This window comes from Callithrix jacchus, chromosome 6 (assembly GCF_049354715.1).
Source record: "Callithrix jacchus isolate 240 chromosome 6, calJac240_pri, whole genome shotgun sequence".
NCBI classification, from domain to species: domain Eukaryota; kingdom Metazoa; phylum Chordata; class Mammalia; order Primates; family Cebidae; genus Callithrix; species Callithrix jacchus.
Genome location: NC_133507.1, coordinates 16,725,892 through 16,744,060, shown reverse-complemented (window position 1 = coordinate 16,744,060; position 18,169 = coordinate 16,725,892). Strand labels below are relative to the sequence as shown.

Sequence of the window (18,169 nt, the reverse complement as noted above, 5' to 3'; positions counted from 1 at the left end):
AATAATGTGAACCTAGAAGCAAAAGAAACAAACATTTAACAGAAGAGGAAAATGATGCCTGTATAGACATAAAATGTGTAGAAGATTCTTACAAACGTTTGGGACCCATGACCCAAAGTCTTCAGGCAGAACAGGCTCTGCTTCAGATTTTAGAGAGTATTTGGATGACCCGGGCCCTAGTCTTTGCTAAATGTCTACGATGACCATGTTTTCAAAATTAAAAAGTGAAGCTTATAATGTGGCAATTATAGATGTACTTATAAAATACTGTGACAGAACACTGAAAGTGGGCCTGGCAAAGAAAATAAGGAGCATATGGTATCCATAATTAGGGTATGGCTTGGAGTTCAATGTGACAAAAAAAAATGGGATGCAGAAACATGGTCTTCCAAACATTTGTCTCTCTGCTTAAGTTTTCTCCTCTGTGGCATGATTCTTTGATGCCTAGTCAAAGCTAGAATAGGCACAAAGAAAAGGAAGAAACCCAGTAAAAAATTCTTCAGATTTTGGCTGGGCATGGTGACTCATGCTTGTAATCCCAGCGCTTTGGGATGCCAAGGTGGGCAGATCACCTGAGGTCAGGAGTTCAAGACCACCCTGGCCAACACAGTGAAACCCCATCTTTATAAAAAATTAAAAAAAAAATTCTTTAGATTTCAGAGTTACAATTTTTTAATTAAACTTTCTAGCAAATAAGGAACATGCACTTGAATATAGATGTGTTCAAGCGATTCTTCTTGTTTTTGTTTCCTTCTTTCATCCATTCAGCAACACCCTTTCCCACCTACTATATACCAGACACTGAATTCTATCTGGAAGTCAGTGATGACTAGACATGGCCTCTGTTCCTGTAGAGGCGACACTGAAAGAAAGACAAATGGAAAACAAACAAAAAGCAAAACCTATAATACAGTGCAATAATTCCACAGTGAAGTTGTAAACGTTGCTTTAAAATCAAGAAAAGAGAATGGTTTATTTTGCCTAAAATTATGATCAAGCAGAATAATAGGTACCATTTATTCAGCCTCCTGCCCTCCGCCTGGTGCTGTCTGTACACTTCACTTTTATTTCCATGAACTCATTTAATCTTAATATCGGTACAGGGTGAATATTTTCATTATTATTACTTGTAGTATGTGAATACATTAAGTAGTACAAAGAATAAGTTATCCATAGATAATTCACAAAATTGGAATGCGAACTCACGACTATCTGACCCAAAAGACTCATGAATTGTTATTCTAATGCCTCAAATGCATGATACTTAAGTTTTAGTCTATGCTGAATCTTTAACCAGATTGGAGATTCAAAATGATATGATTGCTGATATACTTCTGAGAACTTTAAAAACTACCTAAGTATCTGCAATTTGTTGCTGTTGTTCCTCTAACGCTTTTCTAAATGACAGAACCAGTTCTGAAGTTTTTATCTCCTGAGGCCAAGGCAGACATTGCTAATCAATCATGGCACTAGTTTCCAATGAGCAGAATGAGTCCCAGTGCTCTTTCAATTGGTATACAGGTAGGCATGATTAATTGACCAACATCAACAGTAAAAATAACCACATTTGCTTGCCATCTCTGTTCTAAAAGATAAACTGTCCTGGTTAATACAAATTTAGGAGGAAGACAGGGTATTAAAGCAAGATAAGATAGAGGAGGTCCATGAAAAATCACTAGACGAAGATTTAGTACATCGTAGGGACTTAGAGTTAAGTAGGCTCTTTTCCTTTCTTTTGTCCACATTATTTAATTTCTTGAATTTTTATGAAATATCAGGAGGGCTTATAAATAGCCTCTGTACTTCTTTTTTGAGAATATGAAGACTTCAACATGACTTGCTCTAGGATGACCAAATAAGGTAGATCTGAATGAGCCATTTCAGAGGCTCCAAGGTGCCTGCTTCAGAACACTGATGGATGGCTACATGTGGGCTGAAGGTAATGAGGTTGGTCAGCTGGAGGGCTTTCACCAGGCCCTTAATCTGTCACCCCCTTGACACCTGCCTTCCCCTGGAAAGTGACAAATGATACATTGAGCCATGATAGTCATGTAAACCTCAGTGTATTCTAGAATCCCACATCTACTGTTGTTATGACAAGTACTTCTTTTATATACAATTTATTTTTCTCTGGAAGCTCTGTCTAGACACAGTCTTAGATTCCAGAAATATCTCATATCTTTAATGCACTCTTTGAGGCTTGATGAACAGAGTGCAGGGTAGGCAGTGGGTTTTTCTGGAGGACTGAGTTAGGATTTGTTCCGAATCTGAACTACGGTTCCCTCTGAATATACACCCCTTTTGCGTATACCAGGACATAAGGATCTTAACAATCCCTAATTCTATGCAGTCTGTGTGAATTTGTTTCAGTATCCAGTTAATACTTAAAGATGACATCTGTATCTTCTTTCCTCAATTGATATTAAATGGGTGGAATTCCATCAATATACAAAATATTCTATGCCTAAATATATAAAATGGCACCTTACTCCATCCCCTGCTTTCCTTATCACCCTTACCTGGGTTTTTCCTTTTTCTTCATAATGCTAATCACTTCTGACTCATTACATATTTATTTGACCTTTTGTTTATTTTTTCTTTTTTCACACTAGCATGTAATGGAACAACAATTTTGTCCTTTTTGCTATGGTAACCTTGGAACATTGCACTTCCTTATTCATATTTGTTGATGTCTGAATAAATTACTAGTACCAAAATAATTCCTTAAAGCAGAAAAGTTTGCATGGAGAAGTATTAAGAATAGTGAATCTGGAGCCTGAGCCTGTTTGAGTTATTTTTCTTCTGGACTTATCTTTTTATGTGTGCTTGTGTGTGTGAGAGAGAGAGACTTGGTCTAAGACTCCAGTTTTACTCTAAAAGCAAAGAACATAATTCTCGTTCTTCTTGTGTCACAGGATTACCCTGAGGATCATATGTTATGAAAATATCTTGAAACCCTAAAGTGCTATACAAGCATCAATTATAGTCACACTATAATGTGATCATAAACTCAGGAATAAAAAGCTGGCAGTGTCTGGGCAGCCCTGTAAACATGCAGAGCTTCCCGGAGGAAGACAGTGAGGCTTTGGTTGCTGAGGGGTCCTTCACAAGTGTTTTTTGTCAAGTCTCCTGCTTTTAGCCTTCCTCCAGTACCTTCCCACTCTCATTTCGTTCTTCCTTTCTCTCTTCTCTTGTCACTAGCATGCATACCTAAATTTGTTCAAACAACAACATGACACTCTGCTTAAATTAAATTAATTAGTAGTTTGTGCCAATTATAAATGTATACTGTTAAGATGAGTTGGGAGTTGAATTTTTTTTTTTAAGTTCATTCAGTGAAGATGAAAACTGTGTTTCTATTTCACTGTGCTGAACCAATCTACTTCTCATCAAAACTTGAGTTTGACATTAACTGCAAGGAATCACAATTTTAAGTAGAATCATAGTCTTCCTCATGCAACAGAAATAGTGGGTGAGCAGACTGATGCCAGGGCTCAAAGTTTCTCCAGGCTACAACTGTGAATCCACTGGTGTCTCTCTGTGGCCAATAGGAAAGAGGATTAGGGTTGTTTATAATCCATGTAGACAAAGGCTGGACTTGGACGCTGTACGTATTTGGGGCAAGACAAAGAGCTTTGGAGTCAGAGCTGATTCTGAGTCTAGTCTGGCTCTTGTTTGTTATGTATCCTTGAACAAATAAGTGTCTAAAAATGATATTTACCTAAAATTGGAGTGAGAGTTAATGGTTAAATCCAATGTGAAGTAGGCATGGATTATATGCCAAGAGCAATGGTCAGCGTTTAGGGTACTGTGAATAACATCACAGATATAAGGTCCTGCCCTCCTGTCTAGAGACAGAACTCACTGTTTCTAGATTCTCTCTTTCCCCATTTTTTGTCATTTCTGTCATGTGGGCTCCAGCTGTTATTCCCAAGATAATTCAACTTAATGAATCATTGTTACTGCCAATAATCCAGTTAGCAAATATGAGCAGTTTATTCTAAGTCATTTTAATAAGCTCATATAAAACGGAAGGATGGAGAATAATCTCAGAGGAACTTTCAGTTGACTGGACCTTCCAAAAGCACAGAATGAAATAAGCTGCTGATACATAAATTGATTTTAGATTATACATCAACAGCACATTAGTCTTCCTATATATTTTACTTTATTTACTAGAAAAAAATACAAGCCCTTCAAAATCATGATTTTTATGTATATCACTACTTAGTAGAAAAAGTGAAATGAATTAAAAATATTATAATACCTGTATAATTGCTTAATATTACAGAAATGGTAAAAAAACATGAAGATAAAATTTAACTGAGTAGAGGGTGGAATATTTTGGCTAAAATTTGCTCTGAGTACCTATAGATCATGATATTAGATGAGAGCCTCACAGAACCATGGCTGAGGCTTGGATGTTCTGAAACATTGTTATGTAAGAATTTACTGACAGATCTGATGATTGAATCAGAGAAAAGATCATTAAAGGAATATATGAAAATTTTCTTTAGATATCAAAAGCTGTTCTGTGGAAGAAGAAGTAAACTTATTCTCAACTCATCCAGAGAAAAGGACTAGAATTAATGGTCCTTTCCTGAAATTAAAGTTTCAGGAAAGCAGCTTTTTAATCAATATAAGAGTGACCTTTTTAATAATCAGAATCATTTAGAATCAAGTTCTGGTCAGCTTCTTTGAGATTCTCCTCCTCCTCTTTGCTGAATTCATAGTTTTTATAAACATTCCAGGTTCCTTTTCAACTGTCTTCTGTGCCGTAGTCACTCAGACAAGGATTCTTTTCCTTTCTATTTTCTCTGCATGGACATCAATAAAAATATTCTATGTTGAGCCTAATCACATCTTAATTACTTAGCCTCTGTTAATACTGGATCAATACGTAAAGGTACAAATGATTTTTATTTGAAGGTAGATTTCTGCAAATTGAAATACTCTACAGTCCTTTCACAAAAACTGGCTTTTTAATCAACGTAATTTTGATCTCCTCTTGTCTGTAGTTATGAAATTAGCTCAGAAAAAATAGGTCTGAAAATGTGACATAGCTTTGCCCCCATGACCTTGAGCAGAAAATTCCCCCTTTCTAGGTTTCATTATCCTCAATTTCTAAAATTAATCATTTGGACTAGATGATCCCTAGAGTCTCTCCAAACTCGAATTGTCCATGATTCTGTTAATCAGCTTTTCCCACAGTGATGTGTGTAGACAAACTCTTAATTATCCAATGAAACTTTGATAGATTCTGAATAAATAGTTATAATTCTTTCTTTGTGTTGTATTCATTTAGGCTCCACCTAAAATAAATAATCAGCTACCTAATTTAGAACTGTATCTTCGGTCTGCTTAGTATTTATGTGTAGGTTTCACCAAGTGACAAAAAACAGAGGGTGGGGAGAATACTTCAGTCACGAATGTAAACTGTATTCACAATATTGAACTTAACAATCAACAGGAAAATGTCTCAAATATTTAAAATATTTTGGCAATAAATACAACTGGTTCCATGTCTAGTTGAAAATAATAATATTTTTCTCTTTTGAGGAATTGATCATTTTATATATCTCTCCTTGAAATTCAAATATAGATCAAAGAAGAAAAGTTTGGTGAAAAGTGAAGTTGTATGTGTTTTAATAAAATAGTTACTGGGGTATAATTTATGTACCATACAATTAATATGTTTAAATAAATAATTCAATTTCTATAGTGTATTCACAACATTCTGAAACCATCATATTCGTCAATTTTAGAACATCTCTGTCACCCCTGTCAAAAAAATCCCAACCCAAGTGTAGTGAGTTTCTGTCCTCATCTTCCTTCTTCCCCAGCTGCCCCAGTCCTAGGCAACCATTAATACACTTTGTTTCTATAGATATGCCCATTCAAGGCATTTTATATAAATGAAATCAAACAATGTGTGGTGTTTTTTCACATATTGGCTTCTTGGTGTGAAATTATTGGCGTGATTGGTTATCTTTCACTTTGTATACATTTTTAAAGGTTCATGAATGTTGTATTTATCAGGACATTATTACTTTTTATGGCTGAAAAATATTTAATTTCATAGATATACCATATTATGTTCATCAATTCATGGATTGAGGGACCTATAGATGGTTTTTATCTTCTGGTTATTATAGATGTATATTTTAATTTCTCTTGGGTGTATACCTGTGGGTGGAATTGCTGAGTCAAATGGAAGCTTAATGTGTAACTTTTTGAGGCACTGTCAGGCGCTTCCAGAATGACTAAACAATTTTACATTTCCACCAGCAATTAATGAGGGGTCTAATTTCTCTATGTACTAGCCAACACTGGCTACTATCCATCTATTTCATTAGAGCCATCCTAGTAGGTGTGAAGTGGAATCTCATTGTGATTTTCACTTGTATTTCCTTGATGACTGGTGATGTTGAACATATTTTCATGTATTTATTGGTCATTTGTATATTTTTTTAGAGAAGTGTCTTCTGCTCAATTTATTTGGGTTGTTGGTCTTTTCAATAACTGATTTGTAGGAGTTCTTTACATATTCTACTGCTAGATTCTTATCAGATACATGATTTAATTTGAAAACAGTGTTTTCCTGTTCTGTGGGTTGTTATTCACTTTTTGAATAGTGTCCTTTAAAGCAAAAGTTTTTTCTTTAAGTTTGAAGAAATCCAGTTTATCTAGTTTTTGTGCTTTGGAGTCATGTCTAAGAACCCATTGCTAAATTAAAGGTCATGGGAACTTACTTCTATGCTTTCTTCTAATATTGTATAACCTTAGCTTTCTATTTAGGTTCTTGATCTACTTTGAGTTAATTTTTGTATACAAAGTGGGGTAAGGATGAAAATTATTATTTGGATATGTGCATATCCAAATGGCTCAGAGCTGTTTCTTAAACATACTATTTATATATTATTGAATAGTTTGGCACCATTATTGAAAATCAATTGACTGTGAATATTACGGGGTTACTTCTGAATTCTCAATTCTATTCCATTGATCCATATATAGTTTATCCTTATACTAGAACCATACAGTGTTGATTATCGTCACTTTGTAGTAGATTTCAAAATTAGAAAGTGTGAATCCTCCATTGTTTTTTCTTTGTTAAGATTGTTTTGATTAATCTGAGGTCTTGAGTTTCTATATGAATTTGAGGGTTATCTTGCAAATTTCTATGTAGAAATGAACTGGAATTCAGAAAGAAGTTGGGTATAATATGCAAATTAATTAAGAAATATTACTGTCTAAATAATATTAAACTTCTGATTCATAAACATGAATGTCTTTCTATTTATTTAGATCTTTTAAATTTTTTTGATTAATGTTTGACTTTGTCAGTGTATATTTAGACTTCTTTAATAAATTCATTTCTAGATATTTAGGTTTTTTCATGGTATTACAAATGGAGTTATTAATTTTAATTGTAGGATTGTTCATTGTAGGGTGAAAACAATTGATTTTGATTTATTGATTTTATATTCTACCATCTTGTCAAAATCCTTTATTCAATAAATTTTAGTTGATTCATTGGGCTTTCACATACTTGTTTATGAAAAATATATAGATAGATAGATAAATAGTGAATGGTATGTGTAAGTAGAAATGATGTTACTTTTTCCTTTCAAATTTAGATGTCTAGTATTTCATCTTCTTGCTTCATTGCCTGGCTAGAACCTTTACTATAATGTTAGCTAGAAGAGTGAGAGTACATATCTCTTTCTTCTTCCTAATCTTAGAATGAAACGTTCATTCTCTTACCATTATGCCTGATGTTATTTACGGATTTTCGTAGATACAGTTTCTCAGGCTGAGGAAGTTCCCTTCTATTCTAGTTTACTGAGTGTTTTACTATGAAAGGCTATTGGATTCTCTGATTTTTTTTTCCAGAATCTATAGAGATAATCATGTGTTTTTAAAAATATTTTATTATATTGCTATTATGTATAATATTAATTAATTTCTGGGTTTTAAACCAATCTTGCAGTACTGGGGCACACTGCACTTGTGCATGCTATATAATCTTTTTCTTATGTTGATGGATTTGGTTTGCTAGTATTTTCTTGAGAATGTTTATGTCTAGATTAATAATGTATATTGGTCTGCAGCTTTCTTATAATGTCTTTGCCTGATTTTAGTATCACTGTAATACTGACATCAGAAATAGTTGGAAAGTGTTTCTTCTCTTCTAATATTTTTTAAAAAGAGTTTGAAAAATTGATATTAATTCTTCTAATAATTTACGTAGAATTCACAAGAGCAACCTCCTGAACCCAGGGCCTCTCTTTGTGAGTTGTCTTCCTCCCTTCCTTCCTCCCTCCTTCCTTCCATTCTTGCCTCCTTCTCTCTCTCCTGTTTCTTTCCTTTCCTTTTTCTTTTCTTTGTCTTTCTTTCTTTCATTCTTTCTCCTCTTGTATTGTCTTGTCTTGTCTTCTCTTGTCTGGTCTGGTCTTTGGTCTGGTCTGCTCTGGTCTGGTCATGTCTGGTCTGGTTTGGTCTTGGTCTTGTCTTGTATTGTCTGGTCTGATCTGGTCTTGTCTGGTCTCATCTGGTCTGGTCTGGTCTTGTCTGGTCTCATCTGGTCTGGTCTGGTTTGGTTTTGTGTTGTCTTCTCTGGTCTAGTCTGGTCTCGTGTTGTCTTGTGTTGTCCTGTGTTGTCCTGTGTTATCCAGTCTGGTCTCATGTTGTCCTGTGTTGTCTGGTCTGGTGTTGTGTTGTCTTGTCTGGTCTCATGTTGTCCTGTGTTGTCCTGTCTGGTATCGTGTTGTCCTGCGTTGTCTGGTCTGGTCTTGTGTTGTCCTGTGTTGCCTTGTGTTGTCTGGTCTGGTGTCATGTTGTCTTGTGTTGTCCTGTGTTGCTTTGTCTGGTCTCATGTTGTCTTGTGTTGTCCTGTGTTGCTTTGTCTGGTCTCATGTTGTCTTGTGTTGTCCTGTGTTGCCTTGTCTTGTCTTGTGTTGTCCTGTGTTGCCTTGTCTTGTCTTATGTTGTCCTGTGTTGCCTTGTCTTGTGTTGTCTGGTCTGGTCTCATGTTTTCCTGTGTTGTCCAGTCTGGTCTCGTGTTGTCTTGTGTTGTCCACTCTGGTCTCGTGTTGTCCTGTCTTGTCTGGTCTGGTCTTGTGTTGTCCTGTCTTGTCTGGTCTGGTCTGGTCTTATCTGGTCTGGTTTGGTCCGGTCTGGTCCGGTCCTGTTCTGGTCCTGTCCAGTCTTGTCCGGTCCTGTCCTGGTCTTTCTGTCTGTCTGTCTGTCTTTCTGTCTTTCTGTCTGTCTGTCTGTCTGTCTGTCTTTGTCTTTTGTCTTGTCTTGTCTTGTCTTTTGTCCTGTCCTGTGCTGTCCGGTCCGGTCCTGTCCTGTCTTGTCTTGTCTTGTCTCTTTTTTCTTTCTTTTTTTGGCAGGATCTTGGTCTGTCACCCAGACTAAAATACAGTGACAAGATTATAACTCTCTGCAGCCTCAAAGTCCTGGGCTAAAGGAATTCTTCTGCCTTAGCCTCCTGAGTAGCTGAGACTGCAGGTGCCCAAACCAGCATTCATGGCTAATGTTTCTTTTTATTTTTGTAATATGGGTTCTTACTATTTTTCCCAGGCTGATCTCAATCTTCTGGCTTCAAGTGATCCTCATAGGTAAGCCTTCCAAAGTGCTGGGATTATAAGTGTGAGCCACCACACCCAGTTGTTGCGTAGTTTGTGATTACACATTCAACCTTTGTACTTTAAATAGGTCTATTTATATTTTCTAATTAATCTTGAAATAATTTGAGTAGCTGTGTCTTTCTAGGATTTGGTCTATTTCATCTAGGTTATCTAATTTGTTGGTGAACAATTGTTCATAGTATTCTCTTAGAATACCTTTTATTTCTATAAGATTGGTAGTAACATTCCCTTTATTATTTCTGATTTTTGTAATTTGAGTCCTTCTTCTCTCTCTGTAAATCTACTTAAAGATTTACCAATTTAGTTGATCTTTTTAGAGAAGAAACTTTTAGTTTCATTAATCTTATCCACTCTTCTTTAATTTTTTATTTTGTTTATATCCACTCTGATTTTTGCTGTTTTCTTTCTTATTTTGGCTTTGAGACATAGTTCATTTTTCTTTTTCTAGTATTTTAAGATGGAAGATTAGATTATTGATTTGAGATCTTCTTTAATATAGGTGTTTATAGCTATAAAGTTCCTTCTGAACACTACTTTTGCTGCATACCATAACTTTTGATATGTTGTTTTTATTTCATTCATCTAAAAATATTTCTCATTTCTTTTGTGGTTTATTCTTTAAACCAATGGTTATATAAGGAGTGTACTGTTTAATTTTCACGTTTGTGAGTTTCCCAATTTCTGTCTTTTCATCTTAAGTAACTTTTTTTTAGTATTTCTTGTCATGTTGATCTGTTAGCAACGAATTCTCTCCGTTTTTGTGTGTCTGAGAATGTCCTATTTTACTTTATTTATGAAAGATATCCTCCTAGTAGGTGTGTGTTGCTGCATGTTAAGACTTCCCAGCACCATGCCCTGCTCCCATCTCTCTCCATCTGGGAGATTTAACGGTTTCTGTTTGAATTTTCATGGGCGTGGGAAGGGGTCAAAAATGAATCATTCCAGCGGAAGTTTAAAGGAACTCTTTTCTTTGGCCTGGGGTGGGTGCTTGGAGAAGGAGGGAATTCCTCCCAGGTTAAAACTCTTTGTCCCTATACCCTGCTGGATTTCCCCTCTGGAGTCCCCTTCCACACTCTTCATGGAAGTGTTCTTTCTTCTCCTTTTTCTCTTTCTCTACCTAAATAAAATCACTTTCTGGAAAAAAAAAAAAAAGATTTTTCTGCATTCCTCTGAGGCTCTGTTTATTTTCTTCATTAGTTTTTCTCTCTGTTCTTCAGGTTGTTTAATATCTATAGATTTATCTTTAAGTGCATAAGTTTTTTTCTTTTGAGCATCTGTAGTGAATTCATTTTAGTTATTATATTTTTTCATTCCAGAATTTCCATGTCTTTTTTTAGTAATTTCTTTTTATTCTTTATGAGACATTGTCACCATACCTTCTTTAACTTCTTTAATCATGGTTTCTTTTAGTTCTTTGAACATATTTATAATGGCTACTTTGAAGCCTCTGTCTGCTAAGTCTGACATCTGCTTACTCTGCTTGTATTACCTGCTTATTTTTTCCTGTCAGTGGGTCAGAATTTCATGTTTCTTTGCATGTTTATAATTTTTTCTTAGAAGCTCGACATTTTATTTATTTTATTTTTATTTTGTACCCCAACATCATCTGCAAAAACATTTAAAAATGGGCATTCTGGATAACATAGAAATTTTAGGTCTTTGCTCCCAATCTCCTTTGTGGCTCATTATTGCTGTTTAGTTATTTATTTGTTTAGTGACTGACTATATTCTTTTTGTGAAGATTGTTTTCTCCACAGTGAATTAAATTGTAGGTGTTCATGGCAGAGTTGTATCCAAAATAGATTTTTAGTAAAATTGCCAAAGTAGAGTGCATAGAGCATGCTTCTAACTATGGAGGCAGAAACAAGAACATCTGTTCATAGACTATTTCTGAAAAAAGACCCAAGAACCTAGTAAAGTAGCTGCTTCTGGGAAGGAGGATGAAGAACTTGTGGGCCATTATGAAGAGAAACTCATCTTTCCTATTATTTTTTTTTTAGCATATTTATTGTTTTGCCAGGTATATGTGATTCTTCATAAATATACAAGGGCAGAACAAGTAAGATTTTTAAAAAAATATTTATGAGAATAAGAATCTTAGTGATCTCCTAATAACTCATGAATATATAATTTAAATAAACTTATAAATAATTTTAATGACTTTACAAATTCTGCTTTGATTAGAGATTAATGGTGAGGGAACATAGATTCGTCAAACTTATTTGATAGTTTTCAAAATCGAACCAATCTTTGCCTACTGTTTTATCTGGTTAAGTCATTAATAATATTATAAACCTTAGCAATGATGTCTGACTCTAGAACTAAAGTGTTAATCTAGAGAAAATGCAGATATGTTTTCATGATTTTTTTCTCTGCTCTGCCTTCAGCGATGGCTGTCACCTTGCCCTTGCGTTCCCTTTCGCATTGTGTTCATTTCTACATCACTGGGGTTTGCCCTAATGTGGCCACTTCAGCTTGCTCAGTTTCAACATCTTTTGCAAGGTGCATTTATTTCTCCATAACTGCAGTCCACCAAGAAAACCGTGAACTCTTTCTCAAACTTTATTGTCCGAGTTTCCCTGCCCAAAAAGGACTCTGTGCCTTCTCCCTTGAGAATTTGCCTCTTCTCTGATCAGGTTCATGGCAGCAAGATTAACCTGTCATTAAAAAAGATAATTGCACTTCAAATTTTTCCTGTTTCTTAAATGAATGTTGAACTTAGCTCCAAACCCCCTTGCCAGAAAGCGACTGAAAAGCCCTTGGCAACAGAAAGCTTATTATTTGCAAAAGTGGGACTCCTAATTGGAAAAGGTGACAGAATGAAAATGGTAAGTCCCCAGTAATCTCCTTCTAAAATGATAATGTGTTCCACTTGATGAATATTAATATGTCATATTCATGAGCCTGGAGAATTTGAACCTGTGAGATAAGAATTTGTTTTACTTTAGAACCAACATTCTCACTCATTCACACTTTTTCCATTCATGGGGACAAACCTGCCATTCTTGATGGGACACCTCTAGCAGGCAGCAATTAGCATGTATTTGGACCTCTAATTGGCTGTGATTTTTTTTTTATGATTTTTTTCTGTTCCTGGGAATAATTATGCATGCTTTTATACTCTTCATTCTGTTCTGCTATAAATTCCTAACCACAAATGACTATGTATTTTACCCTTTCTTAATTTCATTGCTCATAGGGATGTACAATGTATGGGTCTTGACCATAATTTAGAAGGACTGATTGTGTTATTAAGAAACACAATGTGTCTGTCCATCCATATTTGCATTGTGTGTGCCAAGACATCTACCTGAGGCTCTACACTTATTCCAGTACTGTAGTGATTACTGAAAACATCCCTAGAACTCTGCTTTGCTCAGGACAATTTTCCCAGGAAAACGGGAAGTGAATGCCTGTACTCTGATTATCTTGGTGGTGCCAAATGTGATTCGCTTCTGTAAGACACAGTTTTTGTGTAGTAATCAGGGCTAGACCCCACAAAGACCCTGGCATCATTAAAGCCCATCCTTGAGATAATTATACTTTGTAAAACTTGGAGTTTTTTGAAATAAATTTCACTTACAGCGGAAGACTTGTACATAAAATTTGTTTTTCAATTAATTGAGCATATATAGATGAATAGTTCTTAGATATAAAAATATGTGATAAATAAATTTGTAGCAGGGAAAAATCGGGTTTTTCTTGCCATTTTCTAAGGAGAATGGAATTGGATAGCGTGGGAATCCTTTGTTTTGTATTGAGCTCAAAGCCAACCTTTGTGTAATGACTTATTTTCCTCAGAGCTGAAATGTTGGCCCTGTGAAAGTAATGAGAAGCACAGTGGAGATAAGTTTCTGAAGGATGGAAGAGGCTTGTCTAGTGGGAGAAGGTTCCCAGACACATGAGAGACCCAGAAACAGGTAAGAGAATAAATTGGCAATGAAGAGACAGGTTGGAGGGGTGATTTATTTAAAAGCAAAATGCTGTGTTAGGTATCCTATGTCCCTTATTAAATACTCAGTGAAAACTTAGTTTCATTTTGTTTAATGAAGAAAAGTGCTAAGGGCTTTTCTGAGGGTTGTGTGTGATGACTGCAAGGGCTATTTCCCAGGAGAAAGTTATGTTCTATTTCTGTGCTGGGAGCCCCACTAGATGGGGGTTGTATACCTTCACTTCTCCCTTCAGTTTCCAGCACTCTCCCCTGGAGCCCCTCACAGTTTGTCATCAGCCAAGTGAATTACTTCCTTCCCTATCAGTGCTGATACATTAACTTCAGGGAAATCTCTGTGCGGGAATCTCTAGCCAAATCTTAAGAAACACCACAGCTGGTAAAACTGCAACTCATAAAATAAGTTTCACAGCAAATATAGGATTGGGGGGAAACAATGAAAGCAGCATGGAATGCATGAGTGTCAAAAATAAATAAAAGTTGTAGAAAGCCTCCATTTCCTCAAATAAGGCACATTTCTCATCATTCAGAATCTGCTCAGGTAAGGAAATGTGTGTCTGCATCACAGCGTTTGACTGTTAAGGTGACGTTGCTGCTGGACCTTAAGTGCACATATCTGAAATGAAGTCTCTTTTTAGCTGGAACTGTCTCGTTTCATTCTTTCTTCAGATTCAGCAGCGGCAAGTGTTAGTGGTTAAGTGCCCAGATACCTAAGTTTTAAGACCATTTGAAGCTGGGCTCTGCGACGAATGATTCCCATGATCCGGGGAAGGATGAAATAATCTCTCCGTACTTCATCTGTAAATGCAGATAAAAATCGTCCATACCTGACAGAGGACTCAACGAATCAATGTAAGTAAAGGGCTTAGCCCAGTTGCTGATGCCAAGGGAAGCACAGTGTGTTTACTCTCTCTTTGCTTCGTTTTCAGAAGATAGGATGTTAGAGCCACCACTGGCCGGTCACAAGTCATCTCACTGGTCAACAGTTGTTTTGGGGGTCTGCTGTCCTTCCACTCAGAAGGAGGATGGTGTGTAAAGAATTTGTCTTGGCACAACTCCAGGACTGGCCCAGTGGCTTTTAACACACAAAACCCTCCTCTTTAGTTAGGCAGGAATCAGCTCAGGACTAAGGACTGGCAGATTTCGAGTTCTGATACTGATTTGTAACGCGTTCTTAATTGCTCGTCCACATACATTTTAGTGCCCTCTCTGGAAACTGAGAACAACCCCTGCGATTATAGTAGGAAAAATTTCTATTGCCAAAAGTAATAGCCCTAAATTAACATGGCCCAAGGACATGAGCAATTTCATAATGTAAATGATGATAACCTGTAAAATTATTTTTTTATTTTCTTCTACTTTTACTATAATAAATAACAATCAGTTGGTACAGAAGAGTAAAGAAGATACACACAGGCTGTCAATGTTTCAAACATTTTTAGGAGGAGAAATCTAAAAACAAGGAAGGAAATGAGATAAGACACATAGAATGCATGGAAATGATAGCAAAATTTATTTAGAACAACAATAATCTTCATTTTACATTTTAGTATTTTTTTAAAATAATTTTTAGACATATGCCCATAGGCATAGTTTTTATAAAGACATAAATCCTGAACTTAGCATACATACCATTTGTAGCGCAGTCTTTAATTATCTTTTTCACATATTTTCTTTCTGCACCTTGCTTCACATACTCTCTCAGTGCTCATTAAAAGCATTCCGGAAATATTAGTGTATATTTCTCTATAATTCTAATGTCATAATTATATACATTTATAGAGTTTTTTGGCCTTTGTTCTCTTAAACAATATTTTATATTTGCTTTTCTGAATCCTTAGTTCCTTAAATAATAAAATTTAAAAAAATTCTAGTGAACTGGACTAACATGAATTTGTTATTATTTTTTAAATGCTGCATAGTGTGGAGGTACAGTAATCAACTATTCCCTTATACAAAAGCATTCATTGGGTTTACAGTGTTTTCCATTTCTATCCGTTTCCTATATTGTCCCCACAAGTGGTTATGTCTTAGTTTACACCAGTTGCTATAAAGGAATACCTGAGGAAGGCTGGGCGATTTATTTTGAAAAAGCTTTATTTGGCTCAGGGTCCTGCAGGTTGTGCAGGAAGCATGGCACCAGCATCTGCTTTGGGTGAGGGTCGCTGGCTGCTTCCACGCAGGGAGGAAGGCAAAGGGGAGCTGGCTGTGCGGAGATCGCATGATGAGAGGGGACAAATATTTTCTTCTTATTTCTGTATAAAGTGTTTCCATGAGATAATCACTATTGGCTACAACGTCTACCACTCCTATGACCTGCCCTGGTTCAGGACCCTCAGCTGGTACTTCCTCCTGTGTGTAAACTATTTCTTCTATAGTGTTTATTCCTAACTTATAAATCTTATTATGAATTCTATTTTTTTTTTATTCCTGGAATTTTTGAGCAAGTGATGTTATTATTATAAAACAATTGTAGCTCTTCTTTTACAATATTATGTGCTTGAGTCTTTGCATTTTTAGAACCTCCAACTTTATGTTGAAGTATGAGTTATTGAGGATATCCATCTGACTTTTTATTTTAAGTGTTAAATATTGCCCATTTAGGCTCATATTTTCTGTTAGCTTTAGTCATTTTATTTCGTTTACCTCCTTCATTTTTTACTTAAAATTTATTTAAAAGAATAATAAATTGTATCTAACATCACTTCAGCATTGAATTATTTGTACATGTTTTATTCTACTTTATTTTCTTTTTCTTTTCTTTTTTTTTTTGAGACGGAGTTTTGCTGTTGTAACCTACCCAGACTGGAGTGCAATGGCACGATCTCGGCTCACCGCAACCTCCACCTTCTGGGTTCAAGCAATTCTCCTGCCTCAGCCTCCCAAGTAGCTGGGACTACAGGTGTGCACCACCATGGCCAGCTAATTTTTGTATTTTTAGTAGAGACAGGGTTTCACCTTGTTGACCAGGATGGTCTCGATTTCTTGACCTTGTGATCCACCCGCCTCGGCCTCCCAAAGTGCTGGGATTATAGGCGTGAGCCACCATGCCCGGCCTCTTCTTTATTTTCTTAATGCAATGTATTATGTAGAAAACTTTCCTGTTATTAACCATCCTGCTTTTCCTGGAATAAGCCTTACTTGGTCACAATGTATTATTATTCTAATAACTGTACAGGATCAATTTTCTAATATTCCTTTTGAACTGAGATTGTGTCGTATTTTTCTTTTCCGTTGCATCTTTATTATGTTTTGGCACTAAACTCTACACATAAATGAATTAGATAAATGCCCATCTTATTATCAATGGCTAGTTTAAATAACATTGGAATTATCTATCACTTAAAGATTGGATGAACTCAGCTAGAAACCCACCTAATTCTAGTGCCTTTTGTTATCCCTTCTATGATAATTAGCCTATTCAAAAGTTTCCTTCTTATTGGGTCAATTTTAGTAATTGATATGTTGCTAGGAAATTATCTATTTTGTTCACGTTTTCAAATTTATTGCCAGAGAGTTACATGCTGGATGAAATGTTAATGGAAAGTATAGAAAAAATATAATTCCATCCATAATGTTACTCAGTTTAAATTATTTTTGTGCAAAATTGAATATGTACATGGTCATGTATTGAATGACACAAATGTAAGTACTGAACTTGGGGATGTTATTTTTCCCATGAGTTTCTGGTATTATGATATCAGCAATATTATTTTAAAAACAAAACATTGTACTCTGGTGGTTGATGTGGTTTGGCTGTGTCCCCAGTTAAGTCTCATGTCCAGTTGTTATCCCAGTGTTGGAGGAGGGCCCTGATGGGAGGTGACTGAATCACGTGGGCTCACTTTTCCCTTGCCGTTCTTGTGGTGGTGAGTAAGTTCTCAGGAGATATGGTGGTTTACAGGTGTGTAGCACTTCCCCTCCACCCTGTCTCTCTCCTGCTCCACCATGTGAAGATATGCCTGCTTCTCGTTTGCCTTCTGCCATAACTGTAAGTCTCCTGAGGCCTCCCTAATCATGCTTCCTGTATGGCCTGTGGAACTGTGTGAGTCAATTAAACCTTTTCTCTTTACAAATTCCCCAGTCCTAGTTCTTCATAGCAAAGCAAGAATGTACTAATACAGTGGTTAAGAAGGGAGATTCTGAATTTGGGCCAACATGGATTCAAAATATGGATCTGCCAGGTGTTCACTCTATGAAGTGGACTCTTTACTGGAAGGCTTCAAATCTCAGTTTTCTGTTTTGTATAATAAAATGGGAACAATAAGGGTGTCATTCTCTTAAGGTTGATGTAAGGATCAAATGATCTGATATGTTATTAACTTTTACTTATTGTTAGGTATTGTCACTTAAGAAGCAGACTGTGGAGAACCTGATAGCTACGGTTTAACATTCATCACAACTGATACCATTTATAATTCCATTTTGCCTTCTCAGCCTTAAGGGATGAGACGGCCAAAATGAAGAGTCTGTGGTGTATCCATTTTCTTACTATTAAACTTACAGTCCCTGGCAAGTCAAAAGTTCAGTCTAATCCAAGCTGATATGCAGAAAGACCTTCAGG

At 36.0% G+C, this 18,169-nt stretch overlaps 1 long non-coding RNA gene across 4 annotated transcripts in view; it reads left to right on the top strand.

Annotated features, from left to right (window-relative positions):
• Positions 1–18,169, top strand: part of LOC144582969 (uncharacterized) — a 512,920-nt gene that overhangs the window by 332,719 nt on the left and 162,032 nt on the right. For all 4 annotated transcript variants that reach the window (XR_013536636.1, XR_013536637.1, XR_013536634.1 and 1 more), the window contains 2 exons: positions 13,458–13,576; positions 14,275–14,457. This is a non-coding gene — a long non-coding RNA (uncharacterized LOC144582969). The remainder of the gene's footprint in view (positions 1–13,457; positions 13,577–14,274; positions 14,458–18,169) is intronic.